We start from the raw sequence: 21,860 nt of genomic DNA, 5'->3' as shown, positions 1-21,860 counted from the left end.
AATACCATTGACTTTGCTGCCATCCTGGAAGCCATTCATCAAGGCGGCTTGGCAAAGAGGGGCATAAATCCCCAGCCAGAGAGGCCAGGCAGGGCTCCGGGTGGAGGACCAGGATGTGACGGCAGCTTCCAGAGCCGCCTCCGGCTGGGCCCCAGCCAACGTTTTGAAAAGCGTCAGTTTGGAGGATTCCCCAGAAGACAGTTTTGTAGTGAGGGTCCCTGGATCCCCGGGGAGGACACCCTTCCCTGGCCACTTGGTATGTGTGCTCCCCAATCTGCACCCCTGCTGGAAGGTTTTTCCCTAAGGGGCACCTGCTTTCCCCTTCTCCTCTCCAGCTAGAATCTTGCTACACCTGGAGTTTGGCTCAAATGATTTATTTATTTTTGTAATGAAAGGGGGAGATTGAAGGGTGGATTTGAAATGCATACACGCCTCCATCCCCCTGAACCTCCCAGGGACCACCCTCCCCAGCAACCCGAGGCCCAGAGGGGCGGAAACCCGCCAAGTCAACAGGAGCAAACGTGGAGTGAGCAGCAGAGCACGTGAGTGAACAGGAGATTTTTATGAGTGAAATTTGCTCACACGCTTCTTTAATAATGTTATTCATCTTTCTGTCAAAGTAGTCACATTAATGTAGCGGGAGAGATTTAGAGGAGATGAATTAAGACTTAAATACACAAAATGACTTGGGGAATATTTAAATACAATACATTTTATTTTGGTGCGGCATCCTTCGTCACGGGTGTCGTTCGTGACTCTTGCCAGGCTCACACAGCCTGGGAGACAAGAGCCTCTCTTCTTCCCGCCCTCCCTCCCAGTGCTTCATCAATCCAGTGGTTCTGTGCACCTAGTATGTGTGAATTAATACAGTCTCCACTGTGGTCAGAAGACCCGACACCTGTTCTGGTTTAGTGCACTTTTTCTTTGGGAAAACGCAGTGTGTTTCAGTCTGAATTCCCAAGGATGCAGAGATTTCTCAGCTACAGTTGCAGAGAAACAAGGCGAGGCCAGGAGGTAGAGTTCTGGACCTTCTCCCATCCCTCCATAACAGTTCTTTGCTATCTACCTTCATATACTGGCCGTTGTATACTATTTCATTTGAAATAAAGGCACTTTGGCTTTAAAAAAAAGAAGAGCTTATTTCTCCCTTCCTTCCTTCTTCTCTTCTTCCCATCCTTCCTCCCTTCCTCCCTCCCTCTCTCCCTTCCTTCTTTCCTTCGATGAGTATTTAGTTAGCCCTTTCTCTGGACCAAGCGTTGTGTTAAGCATTCAGGAGGTGTCAATAAGCAAGTCTGACATGGCTCCTGTCCTCCTGGCTGGACAGTCCAACCCTCACATTCCCTGGTGGTGTGACGTAGAATAAAGAGTGTGTTCAGTTGGGATTAAGCAGAGAAGTCTTCCTGAAGGAGGTGGGCTTTGAAGCTCATCTGCGTCTCCATTTATGGTGCACACTGGGCTTCTGGCACACAGAGTTAGGTTTTCCCCATGGGAGTGGGGAGACAGCTTCGGCTGCAGAGAGGGTGAACTCAGGACATCAGACTAGAAGCCAAAATTAGAGGCAAGAAGGACAGCCCAGACATCAGGCATCCACTCCATCCATCTTCCCCACTGTCTGACTGGGCCTGAGCCAGGAGCAGGAGACCTGGGAGGCTGGGATGCTATTCCCTTATCCCACCCCCCATGCCCGCCCCCAGCACCCACCACAGCTACCCCCATCCTCACTTTGCTCTCCCATCTCCCCCCGCCAATGCCCGCTTCTTGGATCGGAGCCCTTCCTGCCATGCCAGCCTCCTCTGGCCTCTCCCTGAGCCACTTTGCAGACCAGAGGCAAAGCCTCCTTAGCACAGTGCTCCAAACCTCCAAGAGACCACCGCTCCGGGTGGAAGGGCCAGAGGCACCCCTCAGCCTGACCCGGGGTTGCTCAGACAGGCTCCAGATTGTGCTATAAGGGACATGAAGAATAAACAGACCAGTGGGGGCCCAAGGAAGCCCTGGTTGGTTGTGTTGCTCTGCCTTTTAAACCTGGGTTTTTCAATTATGCTCTCTGTGTGGGTTTTAGGTACAACAAAAAGAAATACAGTCAGATTACTGAGATTGTCGCAAGAACACAGTAATGCAGGTTTATGAAAAGATAGGCCTGGGAGACCCTCAGGAGCCAACCCAGCTTTGGTGACAGGGTAACCAGCCAACACCCTCAGTAGCAGGCATTGCCCCCAACCTAGGAACCCTTCGCTATAGAGACTGAGCAACTCTTGGTGTTTGCTCCTTGGCTGCCACCACCACCAATGAACTCACCAGCTGGTTCTCTGCACCCCTTACACTCAGGCATCCAAGGGAGAGTCAGGCTGACTTGGGACTGGCCACTGCCCATTGGGAAGGTATAAAAGCCTGACCACCACACAGGCCCCTGGCAGGCTAGAGGTTGGCTGTGTTGGGGTCCAAGGCTCACTCCTGGTCCATTAGTGAGAAGGTGGGTTAGGTAGCCTGAGGCACAGAGACCCACACATTGAAAAGCCTCAGAGGAGGGCTGAGGCTTTGGGTGTGGCAGAGCGGGAGCTCCCTGGAGTGGGACCCTGTAACAGGCAGCTCCCTGCCGTACTTCCCAGGACACTAGGGAACAAGAAGGCAGCCAGGGGAGGGATCGGGATCCAGGGACTGAGGCTTTCAGAATTTCAGATACTCAGAAACAAGGTTCAGGTGTGATTGTCTGCTTGACCTCAGAGCAGCTTATACAGGGAAAGAATCAGAACTCCTCAAAGAGAGTGCCTTTTTTCTGTTGAACACATCAGTCTGTAGCGGTTGTCCTGAATGCAGATGTCAGGGAATGAAGCTTAGGAGGCGAGCGTACTCAGACTCAAGGGGAAAGGGCAGGCTCCCAGGCCAGGAAAATCAAGGACAGGGGACTAATGCCCAGTCAGCAGACCCCTGCATTTCTCAGCCCCTAAGCACCACTCTGGGGAGCATTCCAGTCTGTCTTCTTCAATTCAGAAAGCTCCCAGGAAAAGCAAGATGGTCCACTCCTCTCTCTCTCTCCTTTGCATTGGGCAGGGAGATCTGGCTATTGCAAAGTCCGTTCCAAGCTCTTCTCTTCACAGGGCCCAAGGCCAGACTCCAGGGAACTTGCTCACCTCCCTCGGGGAGAGGTCACCTCCATCTCGTGACTGTGTGTTGAACTCACTTTTCTTCGTGGTGGACATGGGTGTGTGCTGAGCCATCCACACTCTCTTGCTGGGACTCTTAAAGAAGATGTACTGGTAATTCAACTAGCTGGGGAGAAAACAATATGTCCCACAAGAACTGCTTCCCAAGAGCTGAAATTGCATGAGAGCCAAATATAGGCAAACTGGGAACCACTATCTTTTCTCCCTACCTCCCCATAAGAAACCAAGGCAAGTCTATTTCCAGTCAATTGATGGTACAAGGACCAGGGAGAGGCCTCCTCAGTGCTGCCAGGCTCCCCAGCACATCAAGGGGGTACTTTTTTTCCTGGAGGCAAGAGAAGCATGAGATGATTCCATGAAGCCCTGCCAGGCCTGGCCCCCATTGATTTCTATCTGAGAGGGTCTGGCGGGGTCTGGGGGCCAGCATAGGGTGTCTCTGACTTCACGCAATAGAACCAGCACCACTTCACCAGTATGTTGAGGGTATGCCTCTAATACTCAGGCCTTACTGATGTTTGTATTGATAGAGTCTTCTACCCAATACCTCTCTCTTAGGCTCACGGAGGGAATCTTTCAACCCTTCCAAACAAGAATGGCAAGGCAAGAACACACACATCTACCCTTGCAACAGCTCACCTCTTTATTGCCATCCTCCTTGCCTCTGCCTGTCCATACCCCAAGCAGTAGAGTGAGTCCAACATCATTACTCCCAGAATTATTGAACCCCAGACAGATGACAGTCAGAAGCCTGGTGACAGGGTAAATTCAAGTGGCTCCTGGAGACCTTCTCAAGTAGCAGACAGGCAATTTATATGAAAGCATTCTGTAAAATATTTGTTGACACTGAAACTATTGTTCTATTATAATTGTTGTTATTGTTGTTGTTGTTGTTATTGTTGTTGTTAATACAACATTCTTGCTGCTCTCAGAGAATTGACAGTAGGAATGTTCTGCAAAGATTACAGTCCCCTTGGAGACTGGCTCTTTTCTAGAGGTATCTATTTTTAATTCCACTAATGCTTTTCTTCTAAGAGGACACAGAAGTCCCACCCAAAAAGGTAAATTATCTACCTAGAGTTCAGTCTCATAGCTTGTTGGACTGTCTGTCCTAAGAAAATAATATGAATGAATTTATGTCTGAGAATAAAATATACATTGTAATATAAATGTATAAAGTGTAAAGGGTCTTGTCTTCCACCTCACCTTCCTACCTCCTGCCCATGAATCCATGTCCCTGGTCCTTTGGCAAATTAAGTCCTAGATGCTAAGTGACACAGAGCACCTTCAATCCATGTTGCTTGTTAAGAATGAAGCAGCCTAGGTTGAAATCTCAATCTTCCCCTTACCAGAGTTGTGCCCTTGGCAAGCACTTTGGACCCATGATTTCTTCAAATAGTATATAGCAATTGCTATGGTCTGAATGTTTGTGTCCCTCCAAAATTCATATGTTGAAATCCTAACCCCCAAGGTGATGATATTAGGAGGTGGGTCCTTTGGGGAGGTGATAAAGTCATAAAGGCAGAACCCCTATGATTGGAATGAGTGCCTGGAGAGGTAGATAGCCCCTCCTACCATGTGAGGCTACAATGAGAAGGCACCATTTATGAACCAGGATGTGGGCCCTCACCAGACACTGGATCTGTCTTGGTTTTGGACTTCCGAGCCTCCAGAACTGTAAGAAATAAATTTCTGTTTCAATAAGCTACCTAGTGTATGGTACTTGCTACAGCAGTCTAAGCGAACTACAGTGGTAACAATAATATCTACTATTAAAGTATGGTGGGAGGGACAAAATGAGGTAATGAGCATATACTCCCATTCTAGCACATAGTGAGGGCTTGGTTAATATCCACCGAATTAGAGGTGAAGGAAAGCTGTCCACATGACGTGGGTAGGTTCCAGGAGAAGGCTGGTGGGAATGTGGGGCAGGTGGGAATGCCCATAGACTGAGGGCAGAGAATGGACAAGCCTACGCTACACTGAGACCTAGTCAACCACTAACAAAGGGAAACCCAGCTAGAAGCCCAGCCCTAGGACTTGTCATATCCTAATAAGTGGATTCTGTAAAAATCAACAACACTCTTCCATGGATTCATTAGAGCAAACAACTCCTCTTATTTATCAATGCTATTCACCCCAAGTGAAGATGACAACAATCAATTAAATAAACAAATCAAGTTTAAAAAAGCTTAACTCAAGACAGACGTGATTAATTTCCTCATCATTGATTGACATTAACTATATTAGCCAGCTTTGCTATGGTAACAAACAACCCCTAAAATCTTAGTGGCTTGTATCCACAAGCATTTGTTTCTTGTTCACATGTATGTTGGCAGCTGTGGCTGCGCTCCATGAGCCTTCTCATTCAGGGACTGAGGCTGAAAGGGCAGCCCCTAATTTGGGACCTGCTGTTCTGGCAATAGAAGGAACGGAGCAAGAGAACTGGCTGAACACGCCATACTCTTTGCAGCTGCTGAACAGGCTCTCACTCCACGGGTCCGAGCAAGTCACATGGTCCATCCTGACAAGGGGGGAGTGGCACACAGGGGCAGGGGTTAGGGGTGTGGAATATACTCCATTTTCTAAATCCCACCGCAAGTCACAGGGAAACAGCAAGGGTGCATGACGCTCTTATGGGAGGGAGTGAGCATCTGGAACAGCAATACTATCCACCATAGCAGACTCCGGCCCTTCCCCTCTCACTGCACACACACCCACGTGGATTTCCACAGCATTCTCGTTTAGAAGATATTCTATGTCCTATTATCTTCACGTATCTGGTGCATTCAGTGGGGAATGATTTGCAGTGTGGGCCACATCTTGAGGTGTCTTCCATGCAGCTGGGAGCCCCTTCATGTAGACAGTCTGCATGCTTTTTCCTTTCATCTCTCCTGCGGCCTCCCTTTGTGCCTGCCCTACCTGTCAGGATCTCTCTTCTCCCGGAATGGGATCACTAAGATGAACTTTCTCACGAACGGGCCTCAGACATAAGCAACTTCTATGACCTCTTCAGGTCCGGTGCAAAAGCTGGGCCCTCCACCCCCAGGCACCCATAAGCTCCTGGGCAGAGCCATCAGCTCCACTCTAGCATTCCCTCCAGATCGGTGCCTGAAAAACAGAATTTCTGCTTCAGGTAATGCAGCTGCTCCTCTCTGAATAATGCATGCCGTGCACCACACCGGACCAAGGACAAGCAGTTGAGAAATTGGGGAGCTTTCATTTGATTTCATTATTTTGCTTTTAGACCCAAGCATTTGCTGCTGTCAGGCATTTCAAAGAGGACAAGACAACAAGGTGTTCTGAGACAAACAGGGAAGGTCAGTCGTCCTCGAGGGCTTAAGGGACTACAGCAGAGAAGGCAGGGCCAGGACAGCCCCCGCCACGGGCACACGGCCTGCAGGGGCGCCTCAGCGATTGTGCTCTCTGGGGGTCTAGGTAGACTACGAGTGAACAGGCTTTCTGGGGGATGCTCCCAGGGAATTTGGGGACTAACACCTCCATATACATCAGTTAGTGACAGAGGAGAGCAGGACACATGGAGAGCTGTGAGATGACAATTAGGAATCTCAGTCAGAGCATAAAGTGAAGGATCATTGTCAGAAGAATAAGTAGTCTTTGATGAGGGAAATTTGATTCCAATGAACAGGTAGAGTTCAAGCCAATGAATTAGCCTGGCTAGAGTCACCCCCGCCTAGCCTGTTCCTGCCTGGTTTGGGGTTCCCATAGGACCTGCCTTTGAGATCCCAACATGGACCACAGTTGATCCTGCTTCAAAGAAGGCAGCCTTAAGCACACTCACACCCCCACTGCCACTGTGCACTCATGTCCAGGTTGTTTCCCTTCGTCCCTGCAGAGCACATGTTCTCATCTCCACACCTTTGCTTGTGCCCATGCCCCCAGCTGGGGTCCTCTCCCCACTCCCCTCTGCCTATCCAGACACTTGCTGTCCTTTAAGGTCCTACTGCTATTTGAACACTGAAGCCCATACTGATCTCTCTCTTCTCCCCATTTCTACGATTACCTCCATTAATGGCCAATTGGTATTATTATTAATGAAAATAATAATATATTAGTAATAAAAATAATAATGTATTATTTCAAAGTATTTCCTCACTGGTCTTCATATTACGCTGCTCGGAGCTATAAGCTACTCATGGGTGTCTCAGGGGCCACCCTGGGGACAAGGAAAGGCTGAGTAGGTGGGTGAGGCTGTTATCCCCACCCCCTCCAACTACAGCAGCTCAGCTCTGATCTGTGTTTTATCTTACAGTTTCACACACAATTTTTTGCTTTCTAAAGGATTGTACTATTGATTTGGAAACCACTGCATTTTTTATTCCATCCTCACAAGAAGCTTGTGGGGCATGTAGGACTAGGTATTATTACCCACATTTTGCAGCTGAGAGGCCTGAGACTCAGAGGGACTAACTGTCTCACCAAGGGCACACAGCTAAGGGAGAGGGGGAATCCCAGCTGCTGTCTTCTGAGTCTAAATTCAGTGTCTTTACAACCCGTACTTGTGGGTGGCTTATCTCTGACTTAATTGCTAACTTCTCTCAGAAGCAGAAACTGCATTTTTAACATTTATTTGTCTTGTTTATTTCCCATTTGGAGCATGGTTGTAGGCACACAGTAGGTGTTCACTAATTACCTAGCCCTGATTCTAGTCCTGCCCTTGGCTTTGCTGGAGGTGCAAGGCCTGCCCTCACCTGGCGCCTTTCTCAGGCAGCACATGCTCGTGAGCTGAGAGGTTTACAAGGCTGTGCAAGGTATCTGGGCATTTTATGTAATCAAAGGGATACTTTCTCGCTCCTTTTCTCTTGCTGTTGACATGGTTACAAAATCTTATTATTAGCCCAGAGGATGGGGTAATAGGACATGACATTCACACTGTCACTATTTTAAAGAGCTGTAGTTACCTCCCAGAGAATAATCTGTGTATCGTAGCAATAGCGCTGTTGCTGTATGGGATGCCGTCTCTGTTCTCTGCCTCCCTCAGTCCTGGGAATGAGGTGCTCCCACCAGGAGGACAGATCAGGTGTCCTTCTTGCCCACTCTGGCCATGCTGTGGGGACACAACACCATCCCTGCCTTGGTGACCCCAGGAAGAGGCATGTAGGGGGCCACTTTCAAGTAGCAGAAGGAGCAGACACAGTGGGCTGACTTGCAAAGGGAGGGGGAAGAAGATAAATCGAGGTAAAATTGTTTCCAAATTGAATGTTTTCCACTATTTTCAGTATGATGTCTGCAGTGCTCCAAGATGATTCCCTCTCAGGGGCTTCAGAAAAGCTGTAAATAGAATGAATTGCTTTTAGGGACATACTCGGGTAGTTCGCTTCTCAAGAAAATATATGCTAATGCATGTAGACTATCATTATTGGGGAGACCTATGTACCGACTCTTTTATGTCTATGAAGAGCCGGTTTCTGATTGCTAGCATTTTGCCAAAGACTTTGTCATGCGTGGGCTGAATATCTAGCAGGAAGAGGCAGATTCAGCCAGAGCTACATGCTGTGCCTCTCCTAGGCCAGGGTTGGAGGGGGCAGGTCTTGGTTTGCCCAAGAGAAGTTTCTTATGAAGCCAGAAACAGGGAAAGCACAGATTTGTCCAAGAACCCAAATAAAAGCCAAGCCAGTCCAGACTCACTTGCAATTCTGGGACTTCGGGGTGATTTTGGGGGCAGGAAGTTCCCCCCAGGGGAGCAGGGACCGAGCTTGGTCCAGCAGCATGTGGGGCTGCACCGAGCCAGAGGGTGGCAGCACCTCCCACACGCCCCTAGAGCCTTCTCTGCTGACCATCCCAGGGCGTTTTTGTGGGATCGCCTTCCCCTCGCCCAGTGAGCCTCCTCTGCGTTTTCTTCTGCAATGGCAAAGTGGGTTAAATAGCGCGGGGCTTTGTGAGGAACACAGCCAACAAATGAGATATCAAACGCAGCTTCCCATGTAAGAGATCAGACTCCGGCGGGCACACACGCCGGCACTCTGCTGGAGCTCCTTGGCTCTGCAGCCAGCTTCATTTAGGATTCATAAATACTTTTGCACACTCCCGCACATACAGCCGCCAAAGGAATTTCATTCTGTATCATCTACATTCAAATGCAACACAGTGAAAAAAATGTAGATGTTAAAAAGAAGAAGGAAGAGGCTCTGAAGAAAATCTGAGGCTCTGAGTGGCAGGTGTCTGGTAGCTGATGGCTTGATGAAGGCTTCTTCCTTCTTTGTGACTTCAGTTCACCTGTAGCCTGGTGGGTGACCGCAGCGTACAATTGCTGGCATGGGGTATCTTGGTCAATGACACTTTAAAAATGCTGAATTGGGTGTTTTCAAGGCAGGCATCAGCCTTAGGTACGTGTTGGTCCTAGAGTCCCTCCTTCCAGGATTCCGGGGAGCTGGCGTCTTTTGAGTTCCCACTCGGGCCTCAGGTAGCAAACTCAAACGCCTTTAGGAACCTGTCTGGGGAATCGAACCTGTGAAGCCAGGTAATAACTGGAGCCTGGCTGCTCAGCCTTAAGGAGGTAGCAGGTACTCAGTTCCAGCTGGTTACTGCCAAGAGGGCATTGTGGTCAAATCTCCTCATTTATCAAAAGAAACCAGAAATCTATGTTATTTAAAAGTATGAAATCTCTTGATTTTCAAATAATGTGCACTAATCTAAAAAAAATTAAATACTGTGCAAGTCAAACAACACAATTCCAACAGATTATACCTGGTATTAATTCTGCCCTGAACACGCTAGTCTGTCAAAGACTTATCCTGTCTGATTGTTTGAAACACTGATGGTCTGTGCCCCATAATTTTCCAGGTTTGATTTTTCTGACTTGTTCTCCAGCTTTGCATTGTTTGCTCAACAAGACTATATGCATTTCAAGGGCAAGGGCACGTCTTTTTTCCCCCAGTAGTTCCCAGCCAACAGTAGGTGCTCAGCAATTTTTAGCGAATTATAACCTAACCTGCCCCTTTCCACAAAGGATGTGAAGAATCCTACATAAATGCATGTTTCAGAAAATACAATAAATAGTTGTGCACATCAGAGTAAATGCTTGGACTTGGCCTTCTGACGGGGTGCCTCTAAGGCATGGCGCTTGTGTGAGTTTCCACAGGATAACATCCATATGTCTTCCCCGAGGCTTGAGAGGGTGCATGGCACACAGGAAAAGCTCGTAAGTTGTGGCACGAATGAAGGACGTGGCGAGCGCAATGGCCTTGGAGAAGGAGGCCTAGAGACAGCAAGGCAGAGAGATCACAGTGTGATATCCAAGCTCCAGCCAAAGCTGGGAACCAGAATAATGAATGGCTACCTCTCTAGAGCCTCTTTTGGTTGTAAGTGACAGAAATAGAACTAAAACTGGCTTAGGCAAAAAGAGGAATGTACTGGAACGATATTGCAATAATATCCTCCCAAGCCATAGAGAAAGAAAGGATTCATTTGGGCCCACAGGAAAATCCAAACCAGACATATCATCATAATTCTTTCTGTATTTCATATCTGCCTGTTCTTTGAATGCAGCTTCATTTTCTCCCACAGCGAGACAGGCTTCTTCATGTATTAGGGAACAGAGCTACCAACAACCTCCATGCCTCACCTCCGCAGCTTCCACCCCAGAGAGAATTCCTTCATCCTCTTTCTTAGAGAAAGATTAAAACCCTTGGGAAAGGGCTCTGAGTGCCTCACTGGAGTATCACTGCCCACCTCAGAGCTGTCCCAGTCACCTGTGACAGCCACCAAAGCTGTGGCCTAGCTTTGGGAAGACACCCACACACGAAGTAACAACATGGCAGCTTTTACTCAAACCACATGGTTCATTTTGCAGGAGGAGCATTTCCAAGAAGACGGGGATGGGGGCACTTCCTAGAAGAAGGGAAAGGTACTGGCAGATCAAACATCTGGTAGAGTTCATATACATGACTTCTGTAAGTGTCATCTCATTTTATTTGTCCCTTACAAAACTCTGTGAGGAGGGTATGGAGTTTCTAATTGTTCCCATTGAATCTCATGGGGGAAAAAATGAGGTTCAGAGAGGCTAAGCAACCTAACCAAGGTCACAAAGCCTTTAAAAATGGCCAATTCAGAACTCAATCCAAATATATATTTTTTATTTCCATACCAACGCTCATTCCCTTATACAGGAGATGAGTGGGAAGGTTGCGACTTTCCAGAAAAAGAATCTCTCATTGCAAGATCATGCTTCCTTGGGTGATGGGAAGCCTTGGCCGGGAGACCCTAACGTGGCTGCCCCTCCCAGCCCCTCTCCAAGGCTTGTTGGCATTTCCTGAGTCACATGCAGCTAAACTCTGTGGTTTTCTCTGCTCCACTTAGGAATTTTATTGTTTACCCAAGATCCATATGCAAAGACTCCAGATCCATCCCTATCCCACTTCTGATTGTGTAATTTGGGGTTTTAGAGGCACTTCTGCCCTGTGAAATGGCTGGAGTCCTCTGGTCCAGCAGCACGACTGCCCACAGGAAAAGAGGAAATAGGGAGAAAATCCATCTGAGAATGCAGCGCTGACCCAGATGAAGATGACCGTTTCCATGTTTTTTAGTTGAAAGCAGCTCCATCTGCCTTTGGTGGATGGCTCAGCCTTACCGTGAGTACAAAGGCCATGGCAGCAGGACATCTGGAACCTTCCATCTAAAGATGATGAGAGAAAGAGGCTTGCTTAGCTGTGTCACCAGAAGACTCCTGAAGACTCACTAAGTCTTGTGACCTCCCCTGTTTTTGAGGGAAATCATGAATATGCATCTTTCTTTCATCCTGCTTGTCTAACCCCAGAGAAGTACTGGATCTAATTGATTTCAGTTGGATCAGCCAGGCTCCAAGTCCAAGCCGCCTTTCCTGAGTGTAGTAAGTGCAACATACTAGGAAGAAAGAATTACTCGTGACACCAGGATTACATTGACACCACAGGCATCAGTCGTATATTAAAGATGCAGGATAATCTAACACTAGTTGTCAATTGAGGGGACCCATCACAAGGAGGAGGCAAGGAAGGTTTTGATTTCCCTTTCTGGGTGAACCCTGTCCCTCCATCCCACGACTATTTGCTGTTCCCTAGGTTTGACCTCATGCATAATTCAGTGATCTGCATGGCAGGAAAACATTTAGAAAACTTCTTCTGCCTTCTCCAGGAGGCTGGGGCAAAGGTGGCTTACAGCTATTCATCCATGCAAGGAAAGCTATCTCTGCTGCAGCCCACTGGAAGAGACGGGGGCCATGGCCTCTCTCATTCCCATTTGGTGACTTGCCTAAGGGTGACATAATGAATTGCTCTGACCCAGCCAGAGAAGAAAAATACTGGCTGAATGAGATAAATTGATGCCACCCCAGTCTTTTCAGCAGTCTCGATGGAGATGAACTTCTGCCTTAGAGGTTTTGCTTTCTCAGAAGGAAGCAAAAGTGCTTTTATATTCCTGATGGAGGTGAAGGAATAGAGTTCTCTGGGGTATTACAGGGAAACTCAAATGAATCAGGTCGTCCCAATTTTACCTATTTATTTATCCTGACTTTAATGATCATCTACTATGTTCCAGGCACTGTGCTAGGTCCTGGAAATGAAATGAAAATCAATGTCAAAACACTCAGAGTGTATACTGGGAGACAAAAAAGAGTCTATAAACATTGTACTTTGCATTTCTGCTGCCTGAGCTGTTGGAATTATTTATTCTTTTTATTCATTCTTCACATAGATATTTGTGAAGCACCAACTATGTGCCTGGGCCTGTACTCGATCCTGAGAATACAGCAGTGAATGAAAGAAGACAAGATTTCTAGGGAGAAAGATGAACAATACAGCAGTACACAAAACACACGCCCCAGGTAGTTACGAATTGAAATAAGTCCTCTGAAGGAAAGAGTGGGTGATATAATAGAAAGTGAATGGGGTAGGGGGAGGGGGAGCTTGGGATACAAATATCTCTCAGAAGAGATGATATTTGAGCTGAAATTTATGGACCAGAAGAAGCCAGTCATGCAAAGAGATAAAGAGGAATACTGTTGGCAACAGTGGTGTGCTGGTAAATGTTTTACAGCCAGTTCTCTGGGGGAAAAGAAAGCCCCGAATTGCAGTGTTTGCCAGTTTCCATGGTGTAAATACTCCCACACTGCCAATTTATAGCTGCCAACATGATATCCCTGAACACAGACTTGGGAAGACAGGCACATAGTGGATTCACAGTAGCCTGTGCGAGCTATTGCCAGCACACCGCTGTGGCAGTGACCTGGCCGTACGGAGGGGCAGGAAGGGAATGGGTGCTGTTCAGTGCTAAGGCGTCAGACAGCCAGAGTGATGGGACTAGAGGAAGTTCTCTGGAGCTACAGGCTGGGGATCAGGGGTACTACATTCAAACATGACCACAACACATCATACAGATAGTCCACCCCACCATGCAGTGTAAAGGGAGCCATACTTGATCCTTCTTGATCTCATTTGAAAGTCACATACCCCCATACCACACACCTAGATATTTTCTATTTAATTGACTAAGTGCAATGTAATGTGTGTGTGTGTGTGTGTGTGTGCATGTGTGTGGATGGATAAGGCATGGTGTTGTGGGTACAAAGATGAGAAATACAGCATCCCTACTCTCATGGCACTGACAGTCTGATAGAGAAAAGGGAAAGAAAAATTTTTAAACATCTAATAAAAATAAATTAGGGATACCAGGAGAGGGAAAAACAAATAGATCACATGTATTTGCTGTGATATAAAGAATGGATTTTTATAGTTGGATGCGACTCATAATTTTCAAGAACAGAATTTCCAGGCCAGATGGACAAGATGGGTGGTTCCCTTTGGTTCAGGCCAGGAAAAAGGCATCTGATAGGAATTGGTCTTATTATTCTTTTGATGGTCACATTGTTTACTCATCAAGGAGGCTGTGGGAGACACCCAGGAGGCCAGCGTATAGAGATTGGACATTGACAGTTTCAAAAACCAAGAATCTAGAACCCAGAGGGATGGATAATATTGGGGAGTTATCAATCCATAAAATGCTTTAAGAATACCCAGAGACCTATGGGAGTGGATATTACCACCTTCTACTTGGCATGCAGATGCTATAATTTACAACATGAAGTTTACATAAAAGGGATTGTTCTCTCTGATTGGCATTTGGGAGATGGTCTCTGATGACAAGTGCAGTCCTTTGCAGGGCTGGCCAATAATCTCTTAGAGTCTGGCCTTTTCAAACCACTTTGTCAGAGGCTCTACAGAGATGTATTGATTTATCTTGTGACAATAGTAAAGAGTTTGAGATCCTGGCAGGAAAACCAGAGGAGAAATCCAGCAGGGTTGTAAACCTGGGACCAGAGCTTGGGAGAGAAGTCTGAGCTGGCTATGCACCCAGAAGAGATAGCCGGACTCTTAGGAAAGAGATTACTCCTTCACTTATAAGTCAGGAGTAACAGCAGAAAAGGGAAGACCACTCAGAGGACTGTGGATGTTGGGACAAAAAGAGGATCCAGAGAGGGAACTGCAAAGGAGATGCTAATTTCTTAGAAACAAATAAGAGAAACCACTTTTTTAGTTGAGAGCTGCTCCACCTGCCTTTGGTGGATGGCTCAGCCTACAGTGAGTACAAAGGCCACAGCAGCGGGGCGTCTGGCATCTTCCATCCAAAGATGATGAGAGAAAGAGGCTGCCTTAGATGTATCACCAGAAGACTCCTGTAGGCTGGAAATAAAGAGTTCCTCAAAGGAGGGCTTGGCCAACAGGTTAAAATGTGGCCAAGAAGTTAAGAGATTAAGAACGGAGAAAAGGCCATCAAAGCAAGAGATCATAGATGTCACTAGTCATCTTTCTGACAGCAGTTTTAGTAACACAAGCATCTAGATAGTGCTTTTCAATTTGAGGGGGAGAAAACGTCTTCCTCGTCTATTAGTTCATCTAATGCTCATAACAAATGTCATGAAGAAAGTGAAGTTCAGATAGTAAATGGCTGATCCAGAAACTGAATCCAAGTCTTCTGATTCCAAATCTCATGCTCTTTCTGCTACATCACACAGTGTCTTTCAGGAAGGCACCTTGGGGCCGAAGCTGGACTGCAGGAAAGGAGCAAGGTGCAAGGATGTGGCTGAGGTCAAGGGCAGCTGGAGGAGAGCACTGCTTTGAAAAATTGGGTGGTGAAGAGAGGCTGGATAGTGATTTTAGGGATTTTTCTTTTCTTTTCTTTTTTTTTTTTTTTTGGTCCCAGAATAAAAATAGTTATAAATGCCTAGGACCAGTAAAAAGGAAAGATAGGGTATCAAGAGTATTGGGGCAAGGTCCCAGAAAAGAGAGAAGGGAAGTGGGAGCAAGAACACAAATGGAGGAGCACGTCTTGGCAAGACAGAGGCCCTTTGAGCGTGAAAAGGCAGAATTTGAGGAAGCCCCCATTGTTGGATGAGGACACAGTGAGATCATCCTTTCAGGCTAAGAAAGGGGGAAGAAAAGATGCTGTGGGGTGTTTTCTCCACACCTCCTGACACCCTTTTGTAGCCCATCCATGTCTCCTCGGGTGCAGAAGGCCCAGAGATTACTCAACCCAGAGTGGTCACCTTTTGGCACGGGGATAACTGTGGTTTAATGTGAACAGCCCTGGGCTTGGACTCCCAACACTCAGAGTGTAGTTCTGGCCCTGAGTGGCATCCTCGACTTTCTGTCCAGGAACTCCAGCTTGCGGTACATCGCCTCTGCAAGTCACACTGCTGTCTCAAACCCACTGGGACGAAGCCCAGCATACAGTAACAGAATCTCAAGTGTTAGACAGATTACCTGATCTCCTTCCTGAATTCCCTTTATAACAGCCTCACCAATTGCCCTGCTTGATCATTTCCCGTGACAAGGAACTCACTACTTCTTTAGCCAGCTTGTTCCATTTTTAGACATGTCTAATGGATAAAAAAGTCTCCCTTATATTTGTCTTAGATCTGACCTCTGGGCAACTCAGAATACAGAAATAAATTGGCTAATTTCTGTTCCCCTGAGAGTGGTTGTCAAAGATTTGAAGAGAGCTGTCACATGTCCCTACGTTTTCTATGCTTTAGGGCAAGCAGACCAAATTCTCCTTATTATTTCTGGGCTCTCACTATCACATTCATTCTCCCCTAGACACATTCCTGGAGGCCAGTGACCGGTGGGCGTACCTCTCCTGAGCCCACCTCTGACTCTACCTTTTCACCCGAAGCTCTGATCCCTTTGACCAGAGTCTCTTTGCTGCTGGCTCCTCTTCTCTCCGTCCACACTGAGCACTGCTGTCGGACTAACCATCCTCAACGTGGTCTGTTACAGGTCACTTCCCTTGTCAGAGAAACTTCAGTGGTTCTCCATTTACGATGAGACGAAGTCCAAATCTGGCATTAAATACCCTCTGAAAGGAAGCATTTCGGTGTTTCTCCAAGCTCCTCTCTGTTCTGAATATTCCCTTCCAGCCAGGTTTACTCATCCACCCTCTCATTTATTCATCTATTTATTCATTGAAGAAACAACTGCTGAGTGTCTACTACATGCCACATACTATAATAGGTTATGGGGATACACAGGTGACAGAGACATGGTCCTTGACAAAAAGGGGTTCACCGTATGATGAGGAAAAACACTATGTCAAAAGTACACAAACAATTCATGTTATTAAATACAGCAAAAAGCAATTTTAAATATCACACCAATGATATGCAATGGTAACAGGGAAGAAAATGACCCACTCTGCTTGGAGTGGACCAGAGAGGATTCATAGGGAGGGTGATGTTTATGTTGAGAGTCAAAGGATAACTAGAAGTGTACATGGTTAATAAGGAAAGACAAAAATATTATAAGTAGAAGAAACAGTATCTGAAAAGCCGTGTTCTAGAAAGTTCAAGTTGTCTAATATTTCAATAGAGTGTGTCTGACATTTCAATGTGGAAAATGTGAAAGAAAGCGGTGGTGAGCTGGTAAATTATTAACAACCAGCTTGTTGGGGTGGGAATGGGGGCACCCTGATTTTTAGCATTGTTCAAAGTCTATGGTATGTAAACATATGTGGCTGATTTCAAACTTTCAATGTCATGTCACTCAACTCAGAGCTGGGAAAAAAATGTACTCAGTTGGCTCCCACAAACCAGCAGGAAGTAGGTAAGGCCATAATCAGGAAAGGCTTTTTATATGCTAAGGAATTAGGATTTTTGTCCTGTGGGATTATGGGGAGCCCCTGTAGGGCTTGAGACTAGATAATGACAGGACCAGCTTTGCCTCAAGAGAAACAAGTGCAAACTGTGTGTATGCATATGACAGGTGGGGACGGGGTTGGAGAAGCAAGGGATCAAAATTAGGAGACTAGTTAGGACACTGGTTCTCAACCCTAGCCACGTGCCACACATTAGAATGACCCAGAGAATTAAAAAGTAATAACAGTGCTGAGACTTCAATCCTTCAATCCTGAGATTCTGATTAAATCTGTCTGGGCTGGGCCTAGGCTTCAGCATGTCTTCAATGTTTCTCAGATGATGTCAATTTATAGCATCGGTTGCAAAGCACTGAGTTAGGAGACTTGCTCTGAAATATGTTTTCTCTTTATTCATTTTCATGTTTTGCCTTGGGAACATCTCCAGCTCCACCTCCAAACACTCTTCATTTATCTCATCCCAATTTGGGTGGCCAGCCCTTCCCTTCAGACTCAGTTCCTCTTGTTTCCCTCTTCCTTCTTTTGCTTCCCAGCCTGGCCTCACTCGGGAGCCAAATAACCAGTGCCTTTGGTTTTCTACCTTGCTGCTCGCAATGAGACAGTCCTGACCACTCCTTCGCCAAGATCTGGGTACCAAAACCCCAACACAGGATCCTACGCCTGCTTGAAAGAAGAGAAGGAACAAAAGACCCAGGTAGGAGAAGATGAGTATCTGCATAGGTGTAGGGGCTGTGAAGATGGTGAGGAATTAATAATAATATAATAATTATAATGAGTTATTGAATGCTTGCTGTGGTCTACTTCCTAGATGCTTCCCATATATTTGTTTCAATCGTCAACAACTCTATAAAGTAGGTGCCATTATTATTCCTTTTTCATATATGAGGAAATTGAAGCACAGAGAAAATAAGTAATGTCACCAAGGTCAACAGCTGGTAAATGGCAAAACCTACCTTCAAACTCATGCAGTTTGGCTCCAGGGACCCTCTTCCTGACCACTGAATTCTTCTGCCTCTTTTAAGAAATGCTCAGAGCTACTTAAGACTTGATTATTCACTGGATTTACATAGAGGGAGAAGAAGTCAAATTCCAGGTTGCCGTCACGGGCATTTGATAGACAGGGTTCCACAAGTCAAACCAGAGGATTTAGGAGGAAAAGACATTCAGCAGGCTGTGAATTTGGACATGTGGAGTCTGCCGTGCTGTGGGAGATGACTGGTAAATGGTCATGTATAAGGAGCTCGGGAAAGGAAATCTGAGTTGGAAATACTACATAGAGTTTTGCAGCTGTCAGGATTGAGGTGGTAGTTGAAGCCATGGGAATGGAAACAATCACTACACGTACTCAAGTAGAGTTTGTAGGTTGAGAAGAGAAGAGGGTCAAAGTCAAGCACTAGGGAGACCAATATTTAGTGAGACCTGGGTAGAGGAAACCACGTGCAGAGTTGGAGACATAGCAGAAGCATCAAGGGAGTTTGATACAGAGGAAACCGAGTGAATATGGAAAAACAAACAAACTCTGTTTTTCTCTGTTCCACTACTCTCACTCAACAATCCATGCTTCACTGCTGGTCACCAAAATATGTGGGATTTTTTTCCCACACCAATCCCTGGCCAATTCTCTGACACCTGGATGTAGCTGGGTGTCCTACAATTGAACTCAATTCTGATACTATCTACCTGGAGATAGTGCAGCAACTGCAGGTTAAGGGCTCAGTCCCACCAGACTGCCTCCCACTTCAGATTCCAGTGGAAGTCCTAGGGTGTGTCCTGTGCTTCTGACCTGCCAGCTATAAATCAGGGACTCCACAACCCCCTTCTTGGGTTCCATAATTTCTTAGGATGGCTCACAGAACTCAGGGAAATACTTATTTACATTTGCCAGTTTATTATAAAGGGTATTACAAAGGGTACTCATGAACAGCTGGACGAAGTGGTACTAGGACAAGGTATGTGGGAAGAGATGTGGGGCTTCTGTGCCCTCTCCAGGCACGTCACCCCCCCCCCCAGCACCTGCACATGCTCAGCAACCTGGAAGCTCTATGAACCCTACAGTTCAGGGATGTTTATGGAGTCTTCGTGATGTGGGCATGATCTATTATTAGCTGAATCCCAGCCTCTCTCCCCTTCCTGGAATATGGGAGATGGGGCTAAGAGTTCCAAGCTTACAATCATGGCTTGGTCTTTCTGGTGACCAGCCCCACCCAGGAGCCCACCATGAGTCACCTCATTAAAACACAGGAAGTTCTAGGGGACTAGGAGCTCTGTGCCAGGAACTGGGGGCAGACACCAAATATATATCTCTTTATATCACAATGTCACCCCAAGGAAGTGGATTATTCCCTGTGGGAGGGGATTCATCAGTAGTATCAAACACTGTAGAGGGCACAGGTAAGGAAGGACAGAAAAGTAGTCACTGGACTTGAACATAGGTCACAGGTGACTTGCCACAGTACTTTTAAATAGTGGTGTGGTAAAATAGCACAAGCAGCGAGTTGTGACTCATGGAGTGTATGTGAAGGATATTGACAGATAGGTAAGTAGATGTATATACACACAGTCCTTTACTTCACGTTTTTATATTATATACACATTTTATATGTATAAATATTTTAGAAAAATGTAGTATTTTTAATGCATATATATATATATTTGAATCTTGACCATGAGAAACAAAATCAGGCACTTTTAAAGTGGAAGTGTGACTGATTTTTTAAAAAATGTTTTTGCTTCATTGATAAATTGATTTTAAGATGGAAGAGCCTTGAGAATGTTTATAAATCAAAGGAAAGAAAGCAGAAAAGAGAATGCAGTTGGTCCTGAGGGAATAAGAGAAGGAGTAAAGGTCCAAATGAGATGCGAATGATAAGCCTTGAACAGAGGGGTCATACGATGACAGAGATTACCAAGTGTCCCATTGTGGGTTTAGACCTGGGTACAGTTCACTCAGCTGATAGCCTCCTTATTCCTTGTGAAGTAGAAAGCAAAAGACTTAGAAAATGACTACAGGAAAGATTGGCTTGGAATAATTTCTAAAGGAATATTGGGAGTGAATTGTCCAAGAACCAAAGGAAATGCTTGCTAAACACAATTGAAAGTCCAGTTCATATTGGAAACTCCAAATTTCTAATAATGTTGATCTGCGTGGATGTGCTTTTGTTCCAGCTCTCCTCAGCCATGCATGTTGGGAGGCAGGGAATGAAGACTGCAGAATGGATTTGGAAAGAGTGTCATGTAAGGAAATAGGAGAAAAGAGTTGAGGCTGCAAGTGAATAACTCAAGTTATCAACTGGTTTTTATGGTTGATAAGGCAAGAATGAAATTAAAAGGTAGTTGAGTTAGATGAAAGGGAAATGGGGGATTCAAGGGATTAGAGACATTGGTGGGATTCAAGAGCAAGTACAGTGGGAATTAGAAAGGCAAAGACCGGGAATGATTGTTTCAGCAGAGAAGGGGACGCTAGAGCTGAAGTTTTCACACTAAGGGAAGAGCCAAATGATGAGATACAGGTAGGATGTGGCCATATAGGAGTGGAAGCAACGTTTGGTGGGGTGGAGAGGGTCAAGGAACTTAGAAGCTGTTGTGCTGGATTAGATCTCCAGGAATTCTGAAATATCGTCACAGGGTAGGATGCAGAGGAAGACCATAAACACCTATGAAAATGGGGTTGTATGCTAGGGCATCTCAGGGGTCTGTGTAGATTTGTAGCTGCCTTTGGGCTTCATGGAGAGCACCTCTTCTCCTTCCCCACACCTGGGTTACACTCTGCTTTCCCATGCCTATTTAATGGAGACCATACCCATCCCATTTCTTGGGCTCTATCTCTCCAAACCTGGCTGCAGACTGAAACTCAGCCTTCCCAGTTCTCATGACCCTGCTGCTTCTGCAGACAAGACTGCAGGCCTTTGTGGTTCTGAGAGTTTTATTGCTGTCAGGAACTGAAGTGAAAGTGACAGGTACCAAGTATAGGAAGCTGAAGTTTCCAGAATTTTACACCATTCTCTCTGGCATGGTTTCTGGGGTGTATTTTCTGGAAGACACAATGGAAGCCACATGGAACTTGATTTCTCCTTGCATTCCTGAGTGGGGCTGAGCAAACCACACACCCTTACCTTGACTGCCCTTACCTTGTCTCTGAAGACAAGCCAATCTCTTCCCGTAAAAACAGAGAAATTTCCAAAATATAGTAGACACGTGTGTTCCCACAACTGAAATTAAACAGAAATTAACATGTTGCCATATTTGCTTCAGATCTCTGTTTTTTTAAAAAAATTAAAACATTGAGATATAAGTAATGCCCTACTTACATCCTTCCTCCATCTCTCCACCCTGTAAGTATCCACTAACTTGAAGTTTGTGTAATATCCATTTGTGTTTTACTATTTATGAGCTTGTCTGTAGATATTACATGCCTTACTGCAATTAGATTTTTTCACTCAACTTTGTTTTTAAGATTTCTCCATCTTGATATATTGTGGATCTAGTTCATTCACTGTAATTATTGGCTAGTATTATGCTCTATGAATAAACAGTAGTTTGTTAGTCCCCTAATGAGGACAG

Source organism: Eulemur rufifrons, chromosome 6 (genome assembly GCF_041146395.1).
Source record: "Eulemur rufifrons isolate Redbay chromosome 6, OSU_ERuf_1, whole genome shotgun sequence".
NCBI classification, from domain to species: Eukaryota; Metazoa; Chordata; class Mammalia; order Primates; family Lemuridae; genus Eulemur; species Eulemur rufifrons.
This window is presented reverse-complemented; position numbering follows the sequence as displayed.